Source organism: Saimiri boliviensis, chromosome 9 (genome assembly GCF_048565385.1).
Source record: "Saimiri boliviensis isolate mSaiBol1 chromosome 9, mSaiBol1.pri, whole genome shotgun sequence".
NCBI classification, from domain to species: Eukaryota; Metazoa; Chordata; class Mammalia; order Primates; family Cebidae; genus Saimiri; species Saimiri boliviensis.
In genome coordinates, this window is record NC_133457.1 from 40,341,435 (window position 1) to 40,360,522 (window position 19,088).

Genomic DNA, 19,088 nt, shown 5'->3' on the forward strand with positions numbered 1-19,088 from the left:
TTTATTAGATAAAAAATGGTAAGCGTTTAGGTGACCTTGCCCCAACACAGCCCACCACAGGTTCTTCTGACCACGTGCCCTGTGTTCACCAGTAAGCTTCCTGCCTGGCTCTTCAGATAACCTTTGCTCTTTTCACTTTCTTATCTCAGCACCCAATCAGTGAGGAGGTCCTTATTCATCTCCTCTTAACTCCCTTCCTGCGTAGCCTAGCCCAGACCTCAGCATCTCCCCAGAGGGCTACACTAGTCCTCTCATCTTCAGCAGGGCCCTCCACAAGACGAAATTTATCTGGACCTAGACCAAAATGTATAATAAGAAAAACACAATAATTTGTGTAGAATCGTCTCTGCAATTAGCAATCCAATGCAGCAGTTCTTAGATGATGCAGAATCCTAAGTAATGATACATTTCAGATACCCTGATTCAGAGATTAAGCAATTCATGAATTTGCTGACTGGAAGATTACAGATTGATGCAGGCTTACCTGCCCAACAGTATTTCAATCCTCATGGATCTCAGCAGACAGGACTGTCCTAGGGCCAGGGATGCAGCAGAGTCTCTAGGTGTGCATGCTAGACCCTTGGGGATAAGGAAAGTTTATTTTGCTAAGGTGTCATTTCGCCGTGTGTAAAATGTAGGCATCACTCTCGTCTTCACATAGGGAAGTATTTTATGAAAGCACTTCTAGTGTCAAGTGTTAAGAACATAGGCCCTAGAGTTCCACCCTGGTTCAAATCCTGTTTCTATCACTGCCATCTGTCTAAACCTGTGAAGTGTAGATAAAAGTGGTTGAAAGAGGTAATGTTGATAAAATGCGAAGCATAATTCCTGGCACGTAGAACTGCATGTTGGAGAAAAGATGCTGACGATGAGGGTGTTAGGCGTTTGCCTCTGACAGTATTCTTCCTCTGCAGGGAAGAGACAGTGATCAAAGCGAATGTGTATCAAGCACTTAGACTTTTCTAGGTATTGTGTTGAGTACACATCAAGTCATTTAATCCTTAAAGCAGTCCTAGGCCATAGGTATTTATAGGAGGTATTTATTATCCCCATTTCACAGATGAGAAAACTGAGTTTGACAGACAGTAAATATGCTGTCAAAAGTCACACACAGCTTGAAAGGGCTGGGATATACAAACAAGGTCTCTGCCTCCAAATCTGTGCTCTTAACTTCTAAATTATGCTGCTTCATGGGTGGCATAAAGAAGCGATGTGTAGAAGATGGGTCAGCACAGAGGTTGATCCAGGGAAAGGAAGGCTAGGGTAGGCAATTTACAAATGTGAGTTTAAAATATAGAACCTTACAATTCAGAATAGAAAGACTAAGTGTCCATTGCTACAGCTGTCTGCTTCCAACTATAGTGAACATCTCCCTTTGAATAAAGGGTGGGGGGAAGGTGTCTCAGGGTTGTAGATCCTTAGGGTCTTCATGGTCAACTTGGTTAGGGATAATAAAATCTTGGGACAGCTGGAGAAGACTAAATTTAACAGAAACGAAATTTAGTAATTATGAATCAAAAAGCTTAACTGACGAAGAGACTATATTTTTTCTTTGTTCTTGGATTCCTTATATGTATCCCGCCAACTTCCAAAATGATGACTTGTAGCAGGTTACAACAAAAGACGCACAAACAATAGCAATGTTCAGACAAGGGTCAAAGGTCAAGAGACTGGGTATTTGAGCCATCCATTTAGCACATTATTTTTCCAGCTGGGAAATCGACTGCAAAACTGAACTAAGATCAGAAAGGTGCTTCATAAATACATAGGTTAATTCTAGCAGTATATTTGAAGTGCTTAGATAGCAAACCTCTCTGTATTTCACTATAATGGCCCAGCTTAATTTGTCATCTTTTTTTTCCCCTCCTTTTAAAGCATTGCTGAGACTTTAAGATACTCATTGTGAATTAATTTGGGATTTGGCATAATAACATTAATCATGCTAAAAGAATTCATTTGACAGTAATGCAGTATAATTAGCGATGTACTAAATCCATTGAGATCTACCAATAATTATAGAATCGTTATTTTAAAACCTTATATAGGCACTCTTTCTTCTTTTTTTTTTTTTTTTCTTTTCTATTTTGAATCTTCAGCATGTAGAGGCAAAGCTCTAGTTCTGACAATTTGCTTTTTGAGATACTGGGCAAAGGTGTCAAGAATAAACCTCAGCTGTCTTAGCACTAACCATAGAAGCCCTTTGCTTAGGGCAAGGTATAAGAATGACCTTAAACAGGACTGTTTAATCATGAAGACAGCTGGTTGATCACGTGGAATTATTAGAAAGACTTGTGAACACAAACGGGCCTGAGCAAACCCAGAGTTTAGTAGCTTATGAAAGTTAAAGACTGCTAGGAAATGAAGGAGTACCTAGAAATTCCTGTTCCTAGATGGTGGTGAATGTTTGACCTTCTTTAAAAGTACTAACAGTGAATTCAGAGTAGGAGGAAGTGAAGATGATGGTTTCTGTGGTGGAGTTTTAGATATTTCAGAAGAATGAAATCTTATAGATTAACAGGTGATATGACATCATTTACAGAATTAAATCTGTGACCCGCTAAGGTTGTGTGGCTTGTTCAAATATGCAGTCTGGTGTCCAGTCAGGTCTAGACTCCAAAAGTCTGCACTCCAAAAACTATAGCCTTCTAGTCATAAGCTTTTTTTTTTTTTTTCTACCAGAGGCATCCCAGAAATAAACTCTATTTTTATAGCAGTTTGGAATTGGCTCTTCTTAACAGGAATTCCTAGAGAGAGGTAAGCCCTCAATGTCCTAAGGTATATTTTGCATTAAAATGGTAACAACTATCTACAATCTTTGATAAAATAGTCATTCAAATGAATTTCTATATTCTTTAGCTCAGCCAAAGAATTGTGATTGAAAAAATCCTTGGACTCTAGAATAGGATCATCAAATAGGATTTTCTGTGACACTGGAAATGTTTCATATATGTGCTGTCCAATAGAACTTTCTGTGACAATGCAAATGTTTCTATCTGTGCTACTCAGTATGGTAGCCTTTGGCTAGATATGGTTGCTAAGTATTGGAAATATGGGTAGTGTGAAACAAAGTAGAAATTTTATTCAACTTTTTAAAAAATTAACTTTAAAGAGACACATGTGGCTAGTAGATACCACACTGGACAGCATAACTATATGAATATTTTTACTCAGTCGGTAAATAAAGCTATATGACAATTGTGTCATATGTTATACTATTGATGTCAGTGAGGTTATGACATAAGCCTTTGAATATGCCTGAATGTTTTAGTCTCAATCCTGGATTTTGGGAGGAGTAGAGCCTGGTACTTTCCAGGGAGTAATCTGCAGGGCCTGAGCTCAAAACCTAGCTCTACCAGTTGTGTTTGGACCCAGGCAAGTATCTTAACTTCTTGTGGGACAATACCCCTGGTACTTTTATAGGGGTGCTATGAAGAGTACAGATGAGTAAAGGAATTAATAGATGTGAATTGCTTAAGATGGTACCTGGCACATAGAAGATGGTGAATACATGGTAGCCAACCATCATAGACAATGCAAGCTTGTATCACCTATTCCTGGGCTGACCACTACCACTGTTTCCTGCCCCTTCTTCCAGCATCCTTTGGCACAAATGAGCACATTGTAATAAAAGTTAAATCTTGGTATTCTCACTTTTCTTTTCCCAGTCCCCTCATATGCATTAACCAGTGAAATGAAACAAAAACTGTAGCCCTACAACTTCATGCCCTACTTGATATACCAAGGTACTCAAACATTTACTAAATGAAAAAATATGTCATGTTCCATTTTAAAATGTAGTATTAATTGCAGAATACTAGTGATCACATAAAAATTCAGAAAATATGACAAACTTCATTATTCACAACTAGGTTTACAGATTGTTACTATTTTGCCATGCTGTTGTAGATATGTCCTTGAAAAGAAATCTCAGGCCTGGCATGGTGGCTCAAACCTGTAATCCAAGTACTTTGGGAGTCTAAGAATGGAGAAGCGCTTGGGCTCAGGAATTTGAGACCAGCCTGGGCAACATGGCCAAAACCTGTCTGGACAACAAATACAAAATTTAGCTGGGCACGGTGGTGCGTGTCTGTGCTGTCAGTCACTCTAGACGCTGAGCTGGGAGGAATTCTTGAGCCCACGAGATCAAGGGAGACTGCACTGAGCCAAGAGCTCACTATGGCACTCTGGCCTGGGTGACAGAGCCACATACGGTCTTAAAATACATATATATATATATACCAAAAAACTTATCGTAGCATATGGTTTGCAACCCCCTCTACTCTTTTTGGAATGAAGCAAACTATTTTTTTTTTTTTTTTTTTTTTTTTGGTGAGACGGAGTTTCGCTCTTGTTAACCAGGCTGGAGTGCAATGGCGCAATCTCGGCTCACCGCAACCTCCGCCCCCTGGGTTCAGGCAATTCTCCTGCCTCAGCCTCCTGAGTAGCTGGGATTACAGGCACACGCCACCATGCCCAGCTAATTTTTTGTATTTTTAGTAGAGACGGGGTTTCACCATGTTGACCAGGATGGTCTCCATCTCTTGACCTTGTGATCCACCTGCCTCAGCCTCCCAAAGTGCTGGGATTACAGGCTTGAGCCACCGCGCCTGGCTGCAGCAAACTATTAATAGAGATCTCTGGCTTAGAATTTTCAGGTTCAAAACTTGCAACAGCTGACTCTTGCCCACAAAATACCTTTCACTTGAAAACAGAGCATTCAAGTTATTCTACACTCTCATCCCAATGTTCTCAACCTTTCCATTTGTGGGCTTGCCTCTCAACTCGTTTGTGTTTACCAGCATGTAAGTTATTTGGGTTTTTGTTGATGTCTACCATTTCTAGGAACACACACAGTGCTGGCTGTAACAGAAGCACACAGGTGATCTGAGAATACTTCCTTGTAAGGTGAATTTATTGTTGATAACTCACAAGCCTTCGACATCTACAGAAAATACGGTCCTTGCCATATTTTTAATATCTCATGTTCTTACTCTGTTTTCAGTTATTGAATCCTAATGCTGGGTTTCGTTTGACCGAAGAGAATGAGGCAAAGCAGTAGGACGCTTAATAGCAGTAAGACACCTAATTTACATGAAATATTAGGGGAGAAGAAGATAATGGTAAGGTGGAGACAGACTGCAGTGGAGAGCATGTAAAATTGAAGCCTACTTTTAAGAGTATAGGGTACCTGGTGAAGATCAAAATACTGTTTCACATGAACTAATTTGTTCTCCAGAACTTGCTGAATTCTGTGGTGCTTTAATGCAAATGGCAACATTTTTGCCATCAAATACAGGTTCAATTGAAGAGAGATTATTGAGATATCTGAGTTGAGAAGTGGAACCATTATCTATAGACAGTGCTAAAATATCACCTGAAACATAGTTAAGTACCAGGACTTGATGACTTATAGCCGTTAAACAAAAAGGATGAGTTAGTGATGCTTTAAGGTGTTTGAGACTAATTGAGAAAATGGGGGTGGCACAGAGAAAGCTGGAAACTGGGAGCTATTTCTGTAGTAAGAATGAGGAGTTTGATATTAGGTATATCGTGATGGAGTTGACAACTGGACAGGCATATATAGATATATAGCATGCTCTTGAAAAGCAGAGCTTCTGGGTATTGTATTCTGGGCTGTTAGAAGAACAAACCACATTGCTCAAATAGTTGTATAGTTAGAATAAATTCCCCCAATGTTATACTCCCGTCACTAACATTCACAAACCAAATGTGCTCATCTAAAGAAATTAAGTGAAAAGACTAGTTTCCTTGTCATAACTCAGCTGAACTTCCACGTAAGATCCATGAGGGCTGATTTGATTAATTTAGAGTACATATAAGACTCTTAAAGATGGAGAAGAATGGACTCCTGTCATGCTGTAGCATGGCAGCTTAATCCAGTCATGGTGTTACCGTAACCTCACACATTCTCAAACTGTACTTTTTTTTTTTTTTTTTTTTTTGCAGAACCATTTTTGTTCTTATAGTGCCAACTATTTCATCCAGTGTCTTTGTTATCTAGTGAAACTCTTAGATTTGCATTACAAAGTTAGAAAAAAGTAAAACCTGAAAATGTTCTGTGCCACAATTTAACTATCATTAAATGCATTTATCTTTATATGAGAATGGCTTAATGTGTTCTGAGTTCCTTAGTTCTGAATCCCAGAGTAAGTTTGTACTCCATTGTTTCTAAAAGGATAACATTTTTTTTTTTTTTTTGAGACAAGAGTTTCACTCTTGTTACCCAGGCTGGAGTGCAATGGCACAATCTTGGCTCACCGCAACCTCTGCCTCCTGGGTTCAGGCAATTCTCCTGCCTCAGCCTCCTGAGTAGCTGGGATTACAGGCACGCGCCACCATGCCCAGCTAATTTTTTCTATTTTTAGTAGAGACGGGGTTTCACCATGTTGACCAGGATGGTCTCGATCTCTTGACCTCATGATCCACCCGCCTCGGCCTCCCAAAGTGCTGGGATTACAGGCTTGAGCCACCGCACCCGGCAAGGATAACATTTTTAAAAACTACCAATAATGGTTTGTATTTTATAAGCCAATGCTGTTACCCAGGTGGTATCTGCACAGCAATGGAGTACAAGATCTTTGTATTTGGTCAGGGATGTATTGGGATTGAAAACTCTATGTGACATCTGCTGAATTATCAGGCTTTAAGAATTGGATAAGAGCAGAAGTGTATGGCTTCAGCCCCAGAAACATACAAAGAAATCTGTGGCTTTTAAAGTTTGTGTAACCAAGAACTATTTATACCCCCAACACATACTAAGAAACACTGTTACTCATAATTGATCAGTGTATTATTACATAGACTTACCAGTCTATTTTTTCCCTCAATATACTAATCTTGTGAAAGTGTATTTTTTTAAAACAGAATTGCTGAAGCTGATTTTGGCATGCATTCAAATGAGTTGGTGTGAGTAGGTGCTAGAAATTTTTCATGTTTTCAACACACGCTAATGCCAGCTGGCAGAGAATAAGAAAATTTACTGTGCTCTGCAGCAAAAGTGACAAACACATGCCAAAGGATTACTTTGTTTCCTGTAATGTAGATATATTCCCTAAACCAAATCCTCACCATCTTTGTACAATGTGATTGCTTTACTGTTGGATCTAACAGGGAAGGAGACACCAAGGGGTTATAAATATTTTTGAACAGAGCATTGCAAATCGAAGTTAATGTTTTCTGAGAATAGAAAAACAGTTCACAAAAGCAAAATTCACATGGTAGAATTTTGAGGCCTAAGTAGGTTTATGTTATTAGAAGTCACCAGGTATAAAGTCAATGCCATTTATAGGTGTTTCCGTTGCTTAAGGAGTATCATAAATAAAGGGGTTAATTCACTCCTTAGAAAAGTATCTCTGGTCTTGGTGGACTGAATTTCAAAGACCACATGCCTTTTGCACCAAAAGTGTGATCCATCTATTATGTAGCAAAAGTGAAATCCATACTTATAATAAAATATAACATACCCTGTAAGTAGACACTATACCTTAACTTTCAGTGCACCATCAAACAAAGATGGAAAATCCTAGGTGCAGCAAATGCTGTCTTCCTCCTGAAATGTGCGGTACGTAAAGGCATCTTCTTCGGTTTTTAAAGATTTTTTTTTTTCTTGGCTAAATGATTGATTATCCCTTTCTGTTCTGTAGTCTTAATTGTTTTTTAATTTAGACTCACCTTCTGAAAGGTTTTTTTGTGGTTGTGGTTTTTCAGGTTTAAGCTTCTCAGCAAAAAAAGTGTTATTTCACTGTCTGCTTATGCTTTTCAAGGTCTTTTACAGTAGCCAAGCAAGGCCTGTATATCCCTTCACAGAAAGATACTTAGGGATAATCCACTTTTTCAGCTTCTAAATCCTCACTTAGATTCTCTCCAATGATAAGATCCCTTTTCTTTCACTTAGAGGTTCTCTCTTGTTTCTTAGACTATATATAGTGATACTAAGTAACATGGCTTAACAAAGCATCCTTATTTTATATCAGTAATTCCTAAAAATTGGGTTGGTTTTAAGAAAGCAGTTAGATACACCAAACCTTGAAACAGAATAGAAAGAGAATATTATCACTCAGAGATGATTGCTATTAATATTTTGATCCTGTTTTATCCTGGTGTTTATTACATACGTTGAAATGTGTATTTTGTTTTAAAAAAGATATGTAAAAGTAATGATATGATATGAGTAGTTTTCCTACTGTTATCCTGCCAAATTTGTAATATCATTGGAAAATAACATGTTTAATTAGTAAACAAATATATAAAGGGAATGTTTTTTCAAATATTTCAAGAGAAAACAGAACAACGGTTGCTAATGGAACCTTCTAGGAGATGAACCTGAGTACTAGCCTTACTTAATATTTTAATAAATGATTTAAAAGTTAGAGTGCAGAGTGAAATCTCTGCGTTTGCACATTACCCTGGCTATTCTTATGGATAAATTATAGGAAGATCTAACCATGCTCTGAGAGTAAGCAGAAAAGTGACCGATGATATTCAATAAAAATGCATTTTAGAGGGAAAAATGTTCTGAGCTGTAGTTTATAATATGGTTTTGGAACTATCACTTATGAAAGAGCAAAGAGTGGTTTTATTATGCTACCTAAAAATGTTTTTTAAGCAAAAAAGGCAACATAGACTAGTCATTATTCATTCATTCCACAAATAATTGGTGAGTCCCCTTAGGTAATTATAAACACCTTGCTAGATTCTGAAGATGTAGGATACAAAAGAAACAACAGTAATTTATGGCTCAGTTCTAGCAGCTAAACTGCTAAATTCTTATTCCTTTCTACTTTTTATTTGTTCTCTGAGATCTGCCCGCTAGCACTTCTAGAGGGAGCAGGGCTTCCCAACTGTTGTCAGTGTGTCCTGGCTGTAATGCCCGGGGAAGTGCTGCTATGTAGGCTGCTGTTTTGAGTTGACTCCTTAAACAAATTCTTTTTTTTTTTTTTTTTTGAGATGGAGTTTTGCTCTTGTTACCCAGGCTGGAGTGCAATGGCGCGACCTCGGCTCACCGCAACCTCTGCCTCCTGGGTTCAAGCAATTCTCCTGCCTCAGCCTCCTGAGTAGCTGGGATTACAGGCACGTGCCACCATGCCCAGCTAATTTTTTGTATTTTTAGTAGAGACGGGGTTTCACCATGTTGACCAGGATGGTCTCGATCTGTCGACCTCATGATCCACCCGCCTCGGCCTGCCAAAGTGCTGTGATTACAGGCTTGAGCCACCGCGCCCGGCAACAAATTCTTAACCATGATAAAGAACTTAGTAATTATGGAAAGTAATTCTTAACAATTACAAGGAACAATGTGTATCTCGTTCTACCTATTTTAATGCTGTTCTTAAGTGTTTTTCTCCTTGTTTCTGATTGTTAATAGATTTGGTACAGAGTGTGATAGCCCAGTAAGTTAGTTATGTCTGGATATTTTTTAAAGGGCTATTGATAGTATTCTGCAACCTCTTTTGATGTGAAATATTTTAATTTGATTGAAAAAATAGTAGAGGGTTTTTTTTATTGGTCATGCTGTCAAAGAACATTCTGACACACAAGGTAAAAACAGGTCTATTAAAACAATATTAATGACAACAAGAAATATAAAGCAAAATTAACACAACAGCTGTCTGAGTTTAGGCAGAAGGTAGAGCGCTCTCCTTTGAGGGCTGCTTTTGAGGAGTCTTATGCTTTTATGATTCTGAATGAAAGGGAAGTGGATTAGAGGTGGGATGCATCCAGGGGCGTAAGCTTTACCACCATTAACTGCATTTGTGAGTGCTGCTAGAACTGCGAAATATGGTTACATCTAGCATCATAAAATTCTCAACAGTATTCCCAAAACCAAAGTAATTTCAATTCACAATCATGAAATAAAACCAATGAAAGCCATTCAGTAGGGGCTTGAATGTTGCTTTGTTGTAAATTCCATCATAACAGGTGCTTCCTTATCTCTCCTTCAACTTTATATCCCCAATGGCTGGCACATAATAGGAGTTCAATTAATATTAAATACACGCTTATCTACCAAACACTTATATAGTGTTGACTGTGTGCTCACCACTGTTCCAAACGCATTTCAAACATTGCTTAATCCTGATAGCAACACTGTAAGATACTCACCCTAATAAAAATGAGGAGAATTGGCAAGGCATGGTGGCTCATGCCTGTAATCCCAGAGTGGTGGAAGGCCAAGAGAGGAGGATTGCCTGAGGTCAGGAGTTTGAAACCAGACTGGGCAACATATTGAGACCATGTCTCTACAAAATTTTCTTTTAGAAATTAGCCAGGTGTGGTGGTGCCCAAAGTTACCTGGAAGCTGAAGTGGGATGATTTCCTCAGCCCAAGAGTTTGACGTTTCAGTGAACTGTTGTTGTGCCATTGCACTCCACACTAGGTGACAGAGTGAGACTCTGTCTCTGGGGGCGGGGTGGGGGGGGAAGAAGGAAACTTAAACATTAAGAAGTTAAGTGATTTGTTCAAGGTCACACAACTCTTAAGTGGAGAAGCTGGAATTCAAACCCAGACAGTCTGGCTTCACAGTCTATACTTTTAAGTACTCTGCTGTGCCTCATTGAATTGCATATCTTCTAGGGAGAGCCATTGGTTCCTATTATTAGTGTTTCCAGTCTCCCTGCATATGTTTTTAAAATATATGTTTTCAGTATAAGTATAGTATTTATTTCCCTCTGCTTCCTGAAAATTTCCTATTCCTCCAGCTACACGAGGCAAAGCTTATATTTCTTGACATGTCACTTAAGATTTTTCCTTATTTGGCCCTTTTTGCTGCCTTATTTCTCTGTACTTCCCCTATAGCTAGCATGCAAGATGCATAAAACACCTGAATAGGCTGTTCTGTACTTCGGTGCTCTTTACTTCCCTTTGCCCAACCCCATTTTTATCTTGGCCAAGTTCTATAGATTCATCAAGACCAGATTAAATGTCACCTGGTAAGTCTACAGAGAATTATCTAATTTGTATGCATAAGGCAGAGTATAACAAAGTGTCTGGTACAACACACTGATAGGTGCAGTCACAAAAATTTGCACTGAACAACTCCTGTAGACCTCACAACGTGGCTTTGCGAGCACCTGTGTTCACACCTGTTTATGGCATCCTGTTGTCTATGATATGAATGATGTCCCTTACACTTGAGCAATGCCACTGACCCAGCAATACAGGGCAGCTTTGCTAGCAAATAGTAGGGGCTTAACAAGGTTTTGTGAATAAGAGTTAGCGCGGTGGCTCAATCTTGTAATCCCAGCACTTTGGGAGGCCGAGGCGGGTGGATCACGAGGTCGAGAGATTGAGACCATCCTGGTCAACATGGTGAAACCCCGTCTCTACTAAAAATGCAAAAAATTAGCTGGGCATGGTGGCACGTGCCTGTAATCCCAGCTACTCAGGAGGCTGAGGCAGGAGAATTGCCTGAACCCAGGAGGCGGAGGTTGCGGTGAGCCGAGATCGTGCCATTGCACTCCAGCCTGGGTAACAAGAGCGAAACTCCATCTCAAAAAAAAAAAAAAAAAAAAAGAGTTAGGTACTTATTTGCGTTCACAAGGCCAGAGAGTGTCAAGTGTGACTCCGTGCTTCTGTTAGTTGCTGGAAGCGTAGCGACTGTGCAGCCAGTTTTCAGACTTACATTTCTAAACTTAGATCTTCCCCAAAACTTGATTTGACAGAAAAACCGAGGTGATTCCAACTGAATGCCAAGTGTCATCTTTCGATCCCTTTGATTCTATTTGACAAATAGAAACTCCCAACTTGGGGAGCTGGCTTGGAAGAAAAAGTGTTTGTTTTGTTTACCTAGTGCAAGTACCGTATGCTGTAATGAGAAAGCAGTGATGGGCTTCAAAGTTTGGCCCTTTCCCTTGGTTTGCTTGGAAGCATGTCCTTGATCTACAGGGCAAGTAGAGAAAAAGCGGAGGATGCAATAATTCCTGGAAGTGTCTCGAAGCCACCATCCTAAAACTGGACTGGGCCTCTTTGCTGCTTTTAGCTCCCCAGCACCAGAATGGGTGAACCTGGGAAAATCTGGCACTGATATTTGCAACAGCTCTCATTTGTGTAGGGATGTTTACTACTAGAGTCGTTTGCGTTGCTAATTTTTAAAAATCATTTTAGTTGACATTGGAATCATATTCAATAGCAACTCTAAAGTGCTCCTTAGTGTGCTCTACATACATACGTGCATGCATTTTTATACACATACCTATAGTTATATATTGAATATTTCTGTTGTAATTTTGGAGTAAGCACAAAGTTTTCTATGTGTTTATCATGGTTGTTAAGTAGTTCTAACTTACCTAATTTGATATTTTTAGAATTAAGAAAGGAAATGAAGGCCGATAGCATTGCTTCCAACCAACAAGTTATTCAGAGAGGACTGTTAATAGAGGTTTTGATATGTAGAAAATAGTATTTATTAATTAAGCAAGAAACATTTTCTGGGATTGTATCATAATTGTTGCTTTGGTTGAGAAAACTATTCCTAACTTACAGAGGTCATGGAGGTATGACTCTCTGTTCCATTTTATTTCTTTTCCTGCTCGGGAAGTAATTAATGATTATGGAAAAGAGAAAGCCCATATAATTTGTTTATGAATAAAATATCCTTAAATGAGAAAACTGGTGGATTCATTTAAGTGAGCAGAAGAAATCTCTCTTCTTTCAGAAAATTTAAATAAAATGTAACCCAGATTTGTAACATTTCCACGGATAGCTGTATTTTCATAAATAAGGGAAAAATAATTTTCTAGGGAGAAAACGTAATTCAGCAGAAAAACAAGTTGTTTATTTCCCTGTAATAGGAATCTGTTTTTTAAAAAAGAAGCAATGAAACGTAAGCAAATTCTATAAAAACATTCTTTCAAATAACTCTGCATCATTTTAGTCTCTAAAATGATCATCGTTGGTTTCTGATTTTAGGGGAAAAAAAACAATAACCGTATTTCACTACAATTACAGTTTCTTACAGTCTTTATGAAAATAATATTTGAAAAATGAATTTCTTAGGAAACATATCTTATGTCTTCTACCCTGTTTTTCTAAGCCAATTTTAAACATTCCCATAAATGCAGGGTTTTTTACCCAATAAGAAGTTTTTCAAGAAGTCAGTTCAAAACGTTTTCAAATTTGTTGGCTTTGTTAGGTTCTTTAGTGACTCACCCTTCAGAGTTTTGCTTCTGCAAATCCGACCTCCTCCAGCCAGAAGAGGCAGTAAGGGCTGATGGGTAGAGGAAATGAGGACTTTCCACCTAAAACACACACTCACAGCTGCGCTCTTCAAGAGGAGAAATTATGACAGCACTCAGAGAAAGAAACAAATGTGCTAGAAGACCAGTGGCCTTATTCTTTGTAAAGTAGCCACTTCGACAATTTTTAAAGCAATTTACTTGAAAAATAAAGCAAAATATCAAGAAATAGACTTTTTTATCATCACATTTCCCATAATCCCTTTATCCTTGTTTTGTAGTGTGTAAGATGTAAAATAAGGAAACAACAAACAAAATATTAAACAAAAAAATTGTTATAAGTTCAAGCACACATAGGAATAGAGATGCATTTGTATTTCTATATTCCAATAAGCTAATCAACTGTATACATTCTAGTAAGAGAATAAAAGCTGTTTTTAATATCCTTGGAATCCTTATTGAACAATGTTTTGTTTTGTTTTGTTTTGTTTTGTTAAGCAGACTTCCCACAGCTTCTCAATGAAGTTCCCTTTGAAGAGCATGATGATAAATAACAGAGCTTTTCCAATTGTTACTTTGCCAAAAGGTATTGTCTGCTTTTTTTTGTGTTCATCGTGACTTGTGAAGTTCAGCTGTGTCCTTGGTACTAGCTAGCCAGAGGAGGGAACCGGCAAAGACATTTTATTGTGGCTCTTCCTAGAGTGAAAAATCAAATGCTATGCTTTACTAGTTGGTAGTCTGAAAACTTCTTACTTTCCATTTGGCTGAGGGCTTGGAAAAGTTACCGGCACATCCCAGGCTGAACCAGTGTAGTCCAGAGATATTCTAGCAGGTTTTTCTGGTAAGAATAGCTCTTTTCTCGTGTACTAGTTGGATGACTTTGAAAAGATTTAAATTACTTTTGTCTTTCTTAGTTATTATTTGCTGAGGGATCCGTACCATACACTATGAATTTCTTCTGTGAAACTGAATTCGGTCTTGATCTATAAATTGCATAAGAATAAACCCCAAATCTCGTCTCTCTTGATAGAAACTTCTGTCCTTTTGTAGTTTTATGCGTGAAACTGATAATTTCACATGGCTTATGCTGTAGCTGTATTTAGTTTTAGTAAAAGTTTTGGTTGCTTTTATATTCAAAATATGAATATTTTTCTTCCGATAAATAATTATATCAATTTTAATGTCTAAGAAGAAAATGCTTGGTTGTATTCCTATATTGTTATGACCAAATGGCATTTTATTTACAAGTTTTTTATTGAGAAATTTCCTGCATTGGAAAAAGTTTTCAAGTGAGCTATCATAAAGCGTAAAATGAATTTAAAGCCTATGAATGACGACTATGATTTATCAAGCAGCAAAAATCAAATTGGTACATTTAAAAGTTAATGGTATTTTGGAGTACCAAATTACCACGGGGATGTGACAGAAGTAGTTTGCAATTCCAAAAAGCACCCTAAAGACTTGAAGTGTTTAATGAACCTTATCATGTGGTACTATAATATTGGTTTACATCCCTTTTGGACTATGATTGCATTAACGTATGCTTTCCAAGGGTGGATATTTTTGAAAGGGGGCTGTTTATTAATGTTTTGTCATTTTCTTCATAAAGCTCAGTAATGGGCTGTAGCTGGCTGATTTAATCCATAAGGCACTTTCATACTCTGTTGCAGGTTTTAAACAGAAGTCAAATTGCTTTGTTACATTTAGGTATAGAACAAAGGCATTATGTCATCCTACATCTATATATTAATATATCCCACTGAGCTCAAGTAGTTAAAAAAAGAAAACAGTACTTAATTTATTTCCTTCTCTGGTATATGACCTCCAAAGGCAAACAGAAATCTTTAACACACACACACACACACACACACACACACACACACACACACTCTCTCTCTCTCTCTCAGACACAAACACTACATCTATCCTATTTCAGCTCTTTTGCTTCGTGTCTGAGCCTTCTTTTGTATTGCTTCAACCCTTGCTCATATAGTTTCTGTTATGATTTCACAGCAGAAGTGGGCTTAATTTTAAAAATCTGTCATACTAATGTTCTGAAATATTCACACCTCTAATTCTATAGGCAAATATTGGAAAACTAGGTTTGTGCTGATTTTTCACAATCCCTAGGACGTAGAATGCGCTGCCATATGTTAGAATAAGACAACTTATGATGGGAAATCGGTGGAGTGTTTTCAAGTAGGCCTGGCAGGATGAGAAAATCTTGTTAAAATTCAAAAATTGGATTGTTTGTTTTCACTTGCCTGTGTGATTACTCTAATATGGCATAATCATAACGAAATTGCAACAACATGGCAGTTGGCTTATTTTTATTGCAGGCCTGTTGGCAGAGAGCTCTGTCCAATTGTTTATTGTTTCTACTCATTTTTAATCTTTTTCCATTTTAACCACCGATAAATTGGCACAGAGTAGGTGAATTTTGTTTCATGATATGTTAGGAAAATGTATAAATTGAAAACTTAATTTGCGGGGATCTGGATATCTTCTGGAACTACACTGTTTGAAAATAGTATAGTTGCTGAGGAGCCAATACATACCTTTTTAAGAAAGTCTTGTTTCCAGAATTATATTCAAGAGACACTCTTTGAAATGTGTATTGTGATTAGAAATTGTATCACCCTGTCCATGGTCTATGTTTCTATAGGGTATGGAACAGGTACAAATGCTTCATAGATTTTAGCATCATAGTTTTGAGATGTGTGATGGTGATGGGAACATAGGTTTATTCCTGAGATTCTATTTTATAAATTAATATATTGAGTAGAAGTGTTTTCTAAATTTTAAATGTTAAGGCCTCAGGTCACACAATAAAATAAAAACATCCCAAGACTATAATCTGTAACATAATGTTATACCTTCCCATGATACTCAACCTCAGATAATCTGAGTTTAAAAGTCATGGAGTGGTATAGAAGCTTTAAATCCAGAAAGGCATTTTTCATATTAGCTTAACCAAGAGCCTTAACTGAGGCAGCTAACAGTCAGCTCAAATGACTAATTTGATTTTCTACTTCTCTTCCTTTCCTTAATCAGAATTCTGATAGAGGGATTAATTAGCAATAAAGCAACATGAGAAAGAAGGAAAGAAAATGAGGGCATAGATAATCCACAAACTATATATAATCATCTCTGCATAATCAAAAGTTAACTGTCATTAACATGACATTTGCTTTTAAAGCCAGGCAGAAAATTATGATTTTTGGCACTAACCTAATCTTTAATTATAGCACAGTACCATTCTTCCTTGTGTTAGTTCAGATAGCTATAAATTATATTAGTCTAGAGCTTTTGTGTCATTTCCTTTCCTTTTCCATGATTTATATAGTTAGAATACTGACCTATAATTAAGTGTACTTGAGAATGGTCTCCGGTTAATTAAATGCTGTGGAGTGTGTACGGTGTGCTTTGCCAAAATTCCAAAGGAAAAGGCCATTCCTGGGTTAAACATCTATGAGGAGCCTGGATTAAGTCTTCAGTGCCAGTCATATATGACTGTTGAAGCTGTCATGAGAAATAAAAATGAACTTTTCTTAACTATTGTCTGTAAAAGAATGTAACATTAATCTTTTTGTGTAATTTATGAATATCACTTCAAAAGGTGATCGTCTCATATAAGGCATGTCCTAATTTTAATATGTGGTAAAGCAGATTGATTATATGGAAACAAAAATTAAAGTCGTTTCTTCCTTCTTCTCTTTATTTCTGCTGTTTTATCTTTCCCTTAACGCATCTCATTCTCTGCCAGAAACTAATTGCCGCTCAATTTGGTTCAATATAGACTAGAGATTTGCTTCTGTGTGCAGGGCAGTATGCCGGAGAGGGGCTATCAACACACGCAGTTCTCCTGCATGAAGAGTTTACCCTGGTGCCAGAACCTGCCCTGACTCTAAGGATAAGTTGGGACTGTCCTACTTTATCTTACTTTTCATCCTTACTACCCTCTCCCAGCAACACTTTCCCACCCACATGCACATATGTGCCAGATGACGTGAAACTCCTTTCCATTCCAAGATCTCAAGGCGAATCCTAGGGCCTGGACTGACTAAAGAGGAAGGCAGGAAGCAAATAAGCAAGCAGTAGGGTGCAATCTGGTAAAGGCCCTCATTTTTCTGTGGGTTGACTTACCAAAGGAAACTTTAGAACCATCCAGGGACAGCATCAAAACATTTATTCAGGCAATGGCTCCTCACTGTTGGGTCATCCTTACACAGCAGAGGACACACACTGGCGGGTGGGTGGAGGGAGCTGGGCCCGCAGATACCGTTTGGCATGCAGAGTTGTTGTTGCCGTTGTTGTTTTTACATGAGACAACACTTTAAAAATTAAGAGAGATTTTAATCCCAAATCTAGATTTTTGGATTCTTTTGAAAAACCCAGAAGATTGCCAACAGGGTTTCTGTGTTGTCTGAGCTAAATCTGAAAAGATTTCACATGACAAGGGTAGCTGTATTTATTGATAACTCACTTGATTCAGTACATTACTTCCTGGTCCCTATGCGGATTGGAATGTGTACCCTCTACACACACGCATGAACACACGCTTTTAATGATTTGCGTGGTGGTGGTGATTGTTTGAGGGAGGGATGAAGAGCTTGAGAGGTGATCAAGATTAACCTTGGCTGGGCCAGTGTTAAGAAGGACATGTGTGGCAAAGTAGCCTTCCAGGTGTTAAGTTGAACCATAGGAAATTGACACTTTTATAGGGCAAAAATCAATTGAACACTCGCAATTTTATATCTACAATCTATTCCTTCCCACTTAAAAAGAATCTCCATGACAGCCCTACAGTCTTTTGTTGTGCAGTAGAGTTTGTTAGAGAACTGTGTGTTTCCTTTTAGACACCTAGCATTTCTGTGAGATAGGCTCCCATTTTAGGGAATGTCTGTTCCCTTCATTCTGCCATAGAGGTATTTTATTGTTTTCAGTCCACTAGATATTCTGTTTCTCACCAATTAAAAATGTAATGTACAGACACATTCATTTCTTTGTGATGCTTAGCTCCACTAACTCCAAACCCAGAGAGACTATTATATATATTTTGGCAAAATATACACAACATAAAAATAGTTAAAATGGTAAATTTTAAGTGGGCAATTAAGTGGCATTAAGCACATTCGCAAAGTTGAACAACTATCACCACTATACGTTTCTAAAACTTTTCTAGTATCCCAAACAGAAACTATGTACCCATTAAGTGAGTCTACTTTGTCCCTGCCCTCAGCCCCTGGTAATTTTCATTCTATTCTTTGTCTCCATGAATTTACCTATTCTAGGTGCCTCATTTAAGTGGAATCATACAATATTTGTCCCTTTGTGTTTGGCTTATTTCACTTAGCATAATGTTTTCTAGGTTCATCCATGTTGTATAGCATGTGTCAAAGTTTTATTCCATTTTAAGGGTGAATAATATCCTATTTTTCACATTTATCACATTTTGTTCATTTATCTGTTAATGGGCATTTGTTTGTTGGGTTTTTTTGTTGTTGTTTGTTTTTTTAGACAGAGTCTCACTCTATTGGCCAGGCTGGAGTGCTCACTGCAACCTCCGCTCACTGCCACCTCTGCCTCCCAGGTTCAAGCCATTCCCCTGCCTCAGCCTCCTGAGTAAATGGGATTACAGGCATGCACCACCACATCTGGCTAGTATTTTGTATTTTTAGTAAAGATGGGGTTTTACTACGTTGGCCAGGCTGGCCTTGAACTCCTGATCTCAAGTGATCTGAATGGGCATTTAATTTGTTTCCACATTTTATGAACAATGCTTTTATGTACAGTGTCTGTTTGAGTCCCTTCTTTCAATTCTTTCAAGCATATCCCTAGAAATGGAATGCTGGATCATGTATTAATTCTATGTTTAACTTTCTGAAGAACTGT

The 19,088-nt window shown here is 37.9% G+C and overlaps 1 protein-coding gene across 7 annotated transcripts in view; it reads left to right on the top strand.

Moving 5' to 3' along the window:
• Nucleotides 1-19,088, top strand: part of RARB (retinoic acid receptor beta) — a 1,029,560-nt gene that overhangs the window by 379,915 nt on the left and 630,557 nt on the right. The window contains exon 1 of one of the 7 annotated variants that reach the window (XM_039480131.2): nt 11,564-14,034. The exons of the other annotated variants lie outside the window; for them this stretch is intronic. The gene's annotated coding sequence lies outside the window, so the exon portion shown is untranslated. Of the gene's footprint in view, nt 1-11,563; nt 14,035-19,088 lie in introns of those variants that run through there. 7 annotated transcript variants of the gene reach the window in all.